Below are 9,840 nucleotides of genomic sequence, written 5' to 3'. Positions count from 1 at the left end.
AATGCTGTTTTGTGGGAAGAAACGTCTCATTGAAATCACAAAACAGTCTGAAGCAATTTTTCATCCACTTCTCCGAATCGTCATACAAAGATTGCTATTTACTGGTATATTTCTGGCTTTTGGCACTTCCAATGCAAAGAAATCATTGATTTTGTATTTACTTCGCCTCACTTAAACATAGACATCGAGAGAGTTTTTTTTTTTCATTATTTAAACGTAAAAAAAGAAATCGGTTGGGGCCACATACAGTCTGTGTCAGAAAAAAGAACCGTGATTATTCATGAAGTATAAAAGATATATATTTACAATTTTTTTACTTGAAAGTATGTACCTAACTACAAGTCGCAATTACTCAATAAGCCATGTAGTCTTCATCGTTGTCGAGTGTTGCCTGGCATCTTCTGCATGCTTTGAACCAGCTTTTCTGCGTAGCTCGTCGACAAACAGGACTAGATTTCGCGAACTTGATGCACGAGTTGCTTTAATTCATGGACTGGCCCTCCGGCAAGAAGCGTTTTCATAGTTTCCCACACATTTTCAATGGGTTTGACGTCTAAGAACTGGGAAGGCCAGTCCAATACTGTGACATTTTCTTGTTTTGTTGTTTCTCAATATGTTTTTCTGAGAGCAGTGGTTTTGACGATGTGGGACGGTAGGATATGTTCACCTCCTTCGCCTTGACGTTCGATGGTGTTGATACTCAAATCCATTCCCTTTTCAGCAAGAACTTATCGTGCTTGGCGTAGTCACAAAGAAGGGTCCCGCTTCAAAAGTTGGACGATCACTTTATTAGATATGTATGAAGTGGATATTTTTTTTGTAGCCTATAAGAAATCTTGTATTTCTAGATTTAAAAATAAAAGAAAGAGGTTGTCTGTAAAGTCGGTTTACTGACGATAGTTTAACGTGATAATTTCATAAGAAAATAATGATTAAATGGTTGCATTTTTCAAAAGAAAATTTTAATTTTATTTGTTTGATAGATATTTTGTATGGATATAGAGAATGAGTTAAAATTAACATAACATAACATAACATAACATAACATAACATAACATAACATAACATAACATAACATAACATAACATAACATAACATAACATAACATAACATAACATAACATAACATAACATAACATAACATAACATAACATAACATAACATAACATAACATAACATAACATAACATAACATAACATAACATAACATAACATAACATAACATAACATAACATAACATAACATAACATAACATAACATAACATAACATAACATAACATAACATAACATAACATAACATAACATAACATAACATAACATAACATAACATAACATAACATAACATAACATAACATAACATAACATAACATAACATAACATAACATAACATAACATAACATAACATAACATAACATAACATAACATAACATAACATAACATAACATAACATAACATAACATAACATAACATAACATAACATAACATAACATAACATAACATAACATAATATAACATAACATAACATAACATAACATAACATAACATAACATAACATAACATAACATAACATAACATAACATAACATCACATAACATAACATAACATAACATAACATAACATAACATAACATAACATAACATAACATAACATAACATAACATAACATAACATAACATAACATAACATAACATAACATAACATAACATAACATAACATAACATAACATAACATAACATAACATAACATAACATAACATAACATAACATCACATAACATAACATAACATAACATAACATAACATAACATAACATAACATAACATAACATAACATAACATAACATAACATAACATAACATAACATAACATAACATAACATAACATAACATAACATAACATAACATAACATATCATAAAGCATTCACCAACAGCTTTCATTTGATACCCATATTGTACATACACGTCCGAAGGTTACCCGGGTCCACGTTTTGACCTATATCTCGAGACCCTATCTACCAATAGGTGTTCAAACTATACGGAAATCATCTTCAATACCTACACCTACAATGTGTGTAAGTTTGGTTTAATTCGGTTCAAAGACACGGCGAGTCCACGTTTTGGCATATATTTCGAGACCCTAGTCATCAATAGGTATGAAAATTACCCCGTATTAAAGCACTTATCAACAGCTTTCATTTGATATACATATTGTACAAACACATCCGAAGGTTACCCGGGTCCACGTTTTGACCTATATCTTGAGACCATATCTACCAATAGGTACCCAAACTATAAGGAAATCATCTTCAATACCTACACCTACAATGTGTGTAAGTTTGGTTTAATTCGGTTCAAAGACACGGCGAGTCCACGTTTTGGCATATATTTCGAGACCCTAGTCATCAATAGGTATGAAAATTACCCCGTATTAAAGCACTTATCAACAGCTTTCATTTGATATACATATTGTACAAACACATTCTAGGGTCCACGTTTTGGTCTCTATCTCGAGACCCTAGTCACGGAGCGGATGGAAATACTCTGAACTAAAGCATTCACCAACAGCTTCCATTTGATACCCATATTGTACATACACATCCGAAGGTTACCCGGGTCCACGTTTTGACCTATATCTCGAGACCATATCTACCAATAGGTGTTCAAACTATACGGAAACCATCTTCAATACCTCCTTAACAATGTGTGTAAGTTTGGTTTAATTCGGTGCAAAGACGCGGCGGGTCCACGTTTTGGCATATATTTCCAGACCCTAGTCATCAATAGGTATGAAAATTACCCCATATTAAAGCACTTATCAACAGCTTTCATTTTATACCCATATCGTACATACACATCCGAAGGTTACCCGGGTCCACGTTTTGACCTATATCTTGAGACCATATCTACCAATAGGTACCCAAACTATAAGGAAACCATCTTCAATACCTCCTTAACAATGTGTGTAAGTTTGGTTTAATTCGGTGCAAAGACGCGGCGGGTCCACGTTTTGGCATATATTTCCAGACCCTAGTCATCAATAGGTATGAAAATTACCCCGTATTAAAGCACTTATCAACAGCTTTCATTTGATATACATATTGTACAAACACATTCTAGGGTCCACGTTTTGGTCTCTATCTCGAGACCCTAGTCACGGAGCGGATGGAAATACTCTGAACTAAAGCATTCACCAACAGCTTCCATTTGATACCCATATTGTACATACACATCCGAAGGTTACCCGGGTCCACGTTTTGACCTATATCTCGAGACCATATCTACCAATAGGTGTTCAAACTATACGGAAACCATCTTCAATACCTCCTTAACGATGTGTGTAAGTTTGGTTTAATTCGGTGCAAAGACGCGGCGGGTCCACGTTTTGGCATATATTTCGAGACCCTAGTCATCAATAGGTATGAAAATTACCCCGTATTAAAGCACTTATCAACAGCTTTCATTTGATATACATATTGTACAAACACATTCTAGGGTCCACGTTTTGGTCTCTATCTCGAGACCCTAGTCACGGAGCGGATGGAAATACTCTGAACTAAAGCATTCACCAACAACTTCCATTTGATACCCATATCGTACATACACATCCGAAGGTTACCCGGGTCCACGTTTTGACCTATATCTCGAGCCCTATTTCCAAAATAAAATATAATCCATGTTACTCGTGATGTAGCTTTCGAATGGTGAAAGAATTTTTAAAATCGGTCCAGTAGTTTATGAGCCTATTCATTACAACCAAACAAACAAAGTTTTCCTCTTTATAATATTAGTATAGACAACATATCTTATAAGGTATATGGTAAATATTACCATACATTTTTTCCTTCATATATAATAAAAAAATTAATAATAATAACATTAAAACAACAGGTATTATTAACAAACTTGGTTTTATTTTAAATTCTTCAAGTAAATCAAATTAATAATAATCAATAAGAAGGCATATGCCAATACAAATACGTGAATTTATATATGTACATTTGCGCATATACATACATATGTACGCTCAATTAATATAAATAGGAGAGAGCAAGATGTCGAACGTTGCCGTTCGTTTGCTTTGTCGTTCGTTCCGCGCTTTCGCTTGCAGTTCATTCAATGCAATGAGCAAGGTAACGACAAATGAGCAAGGTAACGGCATTGAGCAAGGTAACGACATATGAGCAAGGTAACACTAATGAGCAAGGTAACATAATGAGCAAGGTAACGACAAATTTTTTCGTGCGTGCAGCCTGTTAAATCGAATTATAAGACGTTATCACGTCAAAAATAAATAATTGGCGCGTACACTTCTGTTAGGTGTTTGGCCGAGCTCCTCCTCCTATTTGTGGTGTGCGTCTTGATGTTGTTCCACAAATGGAGGGACCTACAGTTTCAAGCCGATTCCGAACGGCAGATATTTTTATGAGGAGCTTTTTCATGGCAGAAATACACTCGGAGGTTTGCCATTGCCTGCCGAGGGGCGACCGCTATTAGAAAAATGTTTTTCTTTTTCTTTTAATTTTGGGTTTCACCGAGATTCGAACCAACGACCTCTATGTGAATTCCGAATGGTAATCACGCTACGGCGTACGAATAAATACATAAAATTTAAACTACCACTGCACGTGTCGTAATCAGACTGGGAGGCTCGGGCAGCAGACTTGGCCTCACTTACGAGTATTCATGACCGAGCAGGACATTCTCCACTTACATTTCGCCAAAGGAAGAGTGGGCGGGATGCCGCATTTGGAGACTAGGCCTGCTCAACGTGTTCACAGATGGCTCGGGGTTGTATGGGAGGATTAGCAGAGGGGTATTCTGCAAAAGGGGTATTCAGACCCAAGTACAGGCCACCGGATCACTGCACTGTATTTCAAGCAGAGGTAGCCGCAATCAAAAAATCAGCTTATTGGCTGCTCACTGCTCATGGAAATAAACATCTACTCCTACAGTAAAGCGGCACTGGTTTGGGAATACCTGGTTGTATTTTCAATCGCATTCGAATTCTTTGATATTAGGTTCATCTGGGTATTTGGTCACTGTGTCATTAACAACCATTGATTACCCGTGGTATGCTTCTGGAAAGGTGGGCTTTGTGTTAACTCACCTGTGTTTATACTCACCTTGACAATTGCAAAGTTAATATTTGTAAAAAAGTGTGGGGACAGATTTACTTGCATTTGGGTATAAATTTATATTATATAAGTTTATTATGAGCATCAATCTGGAAGGGGAAATGTAGCCCAGCCCCTGCGGCTCACAACGGACCCATTTTGTAGTCTAAGTGGCATCGCTGTTCCTATGTGCAATGCGGCTGTCAAACCTACCTGTTATAAGCACCAGCCCTTTAGTAAAATACAATAGAAATAAAGATTTTGACCAACCTATTGTATGTAGTTTCTCTCTTTATTTATTAAATATTTCCGTATGTCATATTGAGAAATACTTCCATATCTTATATAATACATATAAGAGACTGATATTCAATTTTCTCGATATGATACTCAAATTTCCTGATCCACAGCTTTGTGGTTATACATATTTATGTAGAACTGATTTCTCGATTTTTTTTTCATGTCATAATTACCCCGTAGGGGAAAGCCAAAGCTCAGCAAACAATCTGTTGTTCATGGACTGGTATTTGGGGGAAGAAGTCGTATTACTTGTAGTTCGAAATACAACTCTAGTATCTACCTATATCAAAATGAAAAGCTCCAGGCCTGACAAAGAAAATATGTTTTTTTTTTGTTCAAAATTATTTTTTTTTTGTTCAAAATTATTTTTTTTATCAATCGAGTGAAATTTTTTACCGGCGAGCATTTCTTTGGTCCGCGAACAGCCAGTAGTCGCCAGGAGCCAAATCTGGCAAATACGGTGAGAGCAATTCGAAGTTCAATTCATGTAGTTTTGCCATTGTTTTGATTGACTTGTGATTTACTTGTTTTTGATCAACAGTGAACACAATTGGGTGCCGCCTCTTTGAACAGAGCTTTCTCATAGTCAAATGCTCATGCAATGTAAAGCCAACACGTTCTTTTGATATCTTTACGATGTCAGCTAACTCACGCAACTTCACTTTTCTAACATTCAAAACGATTTTGCAGATTTGATGTTTTCTGGGGTTACTTCCTTATTTGGACGTCCACTGCGTTGTGCATCATCGGTTGAAGTCAACAAACCATCGTTTTATTGTTGTTTCGGATGGAGCGGAGTCCCCCATAGCTTCGCTTGAACGGCATCAAGAGGTAAAGTAAACTTAAAATACGAAATTCTTTTTTATCCATTGTTTTGAAAATAAGAAAAGTGGCGTCACTCTTACCAGAATAACTCACGAACTAATAAATAGAAGTTCATGAAATTTTAACAGCTGTCCTTTTAAGATTAGTACTAACTGAAAAAGAGGAGAATGCAATAAAACTAGTGCCACTCGTGTGTTAAGCCCGGAACTTTCCAGCCCATGTGTTAATATGCTCTGTTTAACAATTCTATCAATTTTCGCCCCTTTATTTATTTTTATTTTATTTTGTTTTCCATTCTTTCGCATCAAGTACATTTGGCCCATTTGAAGCTACCCAAAATAATATTTAATTTTTTTTTTGTTTTAATCGGTTTTAATAAAAATGGCCTGAACACTTTAATTTTCAATTCAAATAAGAGTTTTCACTCCACATTACTAATGTAAACAACGAAATATGTAAACAAAATACACATTTTTGACGTAAGTGCCCAAGGCGAATTAATCAGCTGCTTACACCTGGTCCTCGTGACGATACAGAACAGAAGCTAATTTCACTTAACATTTTTTAATATGTAGATACAGCAGTTTTAAAGTTTCATAATTTGTTCCTGTTGCTAGTAGCGTTACCACATTACCCATATTGCCACATATTAATAGTTAAAAATAAATTATGGTATTTCGAAATTTACGAAATTTTTTTCGAAACTGTATACTGACTTCCTTACATTGCTTTCTTCTATTTTGGCAGCTTTTAAATGCGCACATAATTTTTTTTTCTTTTTATTATTTTATAAATTTGAATTGAAGACAGTAAAAAAAAATTATTACAGTTCTCAGTCTGGCAACTATATTTCAATGAAGATGTCGTAGCACCAGCAAAAGGAAAATTTCTAACATGGCATTTTTATATTCTAATTCACGCTACTTAAAGCTGCTAAAAACGCAGAACTCAACTGTTTCGACGTTCGAAACTCCTACTCGCAATATTTTGGTAAACATTTTGTCGAAAAAAAATAAGTCCACGATAATACAACTCTCCGAAAACTGTTATGAATATGCTGATGATATATGTATAGGCAATGGGCGTCGGACCTAGAACTATTTTTTTTCAAAAATTTACCAACATTAAAAAAGCTGTATGATAGCTGATATATTTTATTAAAACTGGAAATTTTAGAATACATATATTCTTTCCATACACAGTTATATGTATCTACATTTGTATATGTGTATGTTATATTTATACTTATTTATTTGGTGTCGACATGCAAAGTGATTTTAAAAACTTAATCTCATATTTAGACATAAAATATTATAATATTTTATGAAAGTACAAATATTTTTGTTAGAATTTCTAATTTATCACAAAATAGAAGAAACGTACACAAATTTTCTTAACTTATGAGTATACAAGTGTTTCGAGGTTTATGTGTCCAAGGGTGTCGTTATTCAGTTTGGTCACTAGAAAATTTTTGTCTGTTTCATTATTAAAAATTAAGCCAGACATTATCGAAGTATGCAAGCAGTTCAGATCAAATTTTTGAACTGTTTTATATATTGCAATTTGCGCTAAATTTGTCCCGCTCTGACGTCATACGCAGCAAGAGAGGTAGTTTTTGTAATCCGCATTGCGAGGCCTTTTATATGGATTATGCATCTTACAGATGTAGAGAATGCAGCAGGTGACGAAAACCGAAAACCGAAAACTGCTACTTTATTTTTGGCAAATTTGACAACTGACGTCACAGTGCGTAAAATAAACAAACCTTTGTGTGCAAATTTAAGCATGTGAAGATTTTTATATGTGTATGATTTCTATACTCTGGTCTTTCCACTCACTTTCGCTTACTCTTCCTTTTCTTTTTCTTTGTTTATCTTATTTAGTCCTGAGCACATAAAAGCTTGCGTATTGAATAAATTCACTTGTGGGATAATGGTGAATATTTTTACTGTAAATACCCTGCAGAAAAATCCTGTTCTATTATTAATACTATTTCGGCAATTCCGAACCACTTTGCTTACAACACAAGTCCCAATTGTTTTCTACGAAAAGCAGAAAATGCCCTTCTCGCATATTACGATCTTGGGTAGTCCGAGTAGATGTGGAGAGAAGATAAGGTTTTTCGAATGTAATAAATATGCGCGAACACTTTTATTAAATGAAAAATGTTATGCTTTAAGTCATAAAACTATTCGAGACAAATTTTGTAAAAATGAAAATAACCCAAGTGATATCTTCTCATGGACCAATGCATGCATAGTGTTACCAGCAACATTTAAAATCATCCTTAAAGGGGAGTAAAGATATTGCGGCCCCTTGGCGGACTGAAGTAGTATTTTCAGTCCTTTGCTGGTCACCTATGCCCAAGAAGCGAGGCGCCTATTTACATTCTTTTTTAGATTGGACAAGCTTCTCCCAAGGCGAATTGAGTACTGAAGGTGGCGTCTTCCCAAACAGCTACTTTATTTTTCGCGATGTTGGCAAGTCTGATGTTAGTTCCAAAAAGTTGGAACAAATTAAACAAAAGGAGGAAAAATTATATGAATGGCTTGGTAATATTGTGATTTTTGATATTTAAACTAATCAAACTAATGGAAACGAAGCGTGGTATGTTAAATTTTGAAAGCACAAATGAATATAAAGCCTCCAATAATTTCTTGTGTTTGGTTGTTTCCATTGCTTTCTCCTACTCTTTCTCTTCACAAACTCTTCATGGACTCTGGACCTGCAACCTTGTATTCTATCCTCCTTGAGCTTCTTCTTCAAAGGAAGATATCAACAGTTCAATGCCGTATTTGAACATAAGATGTAGTGCCGATAACCATATAATATAAGTTTATAAGGGCGTACACAAGATTTTTCTAACAGATACAAAGCCCAAGCTTTACTTTATCGACCGTTGAGCCAGCGACACCAGTGTTAGCTAGATCACTGTTTTATTTATTTTGTTTTGTGATGCTAAATATAACTTGCAGAATTTACCACTTATTTGTTGAATTTAGTACTATTTCCGCACTACTCCAGTTGGAAAAATACATGAAACGAGGGTATATTTGATTAGGATTCGCCAGCTTATTATGTGCGCCATGGTACTTAATTCACTAGAACTATACCAATTTCGAATTAGTAGATTTTTCTGCAGGGTTATTTATATGCATTAGATTTTTAAAAAATATTTATGGGAATTATTTATTGAATTTATTTCTCTTAACAGTGGCACGATTTACATCTGTCTGGACTGACATTTTTTTAAGTGCCCGTAAAATGGGGAGAAATTACCACCAGCTCATATTCGATTATTATTATTACTATATCGTATGGTCCAGGGTGGAAAGGCCACAGCTCTTATTTTATGGTGTATGAAAAAAGGATGGATTTTTTGTTCGTTTTTGGCTTATGACGTCCTTCCAGCAAATGCTCCTTATTTCTCGACATGGACAGCACCGCTCATATTCTTATTACATAAAACGCCTTTGAAGTTCAGATATAATAGAGGTTTCTTGAAACTTAAGCATTTGTATAATTTTGTTGGTGTGTTTAAAACTTTTTATTCCTCAGTTCTGCAGTTTCCATCGAGATTCAACATTCGCTAAAAATACAGTAAATA

The sequence above is a fragment of the Anastrepha obliqua genome, chromosome 3 (assembly GCF_027943255.1).
Source record: "Anastrepha obliqua isolate idAnaObli1 chromosome 3, idAnaObli1_1.0, whole genome shotgun sequence".
Taxonomy (NCBI): domain Eukaryota; kingdom Metazoa; phylum Arthropoda; class Insecta; order Diptera; family Tephritidae; genus Anastrepha; species Anastrepha obliqua.
The sequence above is the reverse complement of the archived record's forward strand: the minus strand, read 5'-3'. Positions refer to the sequence as shown.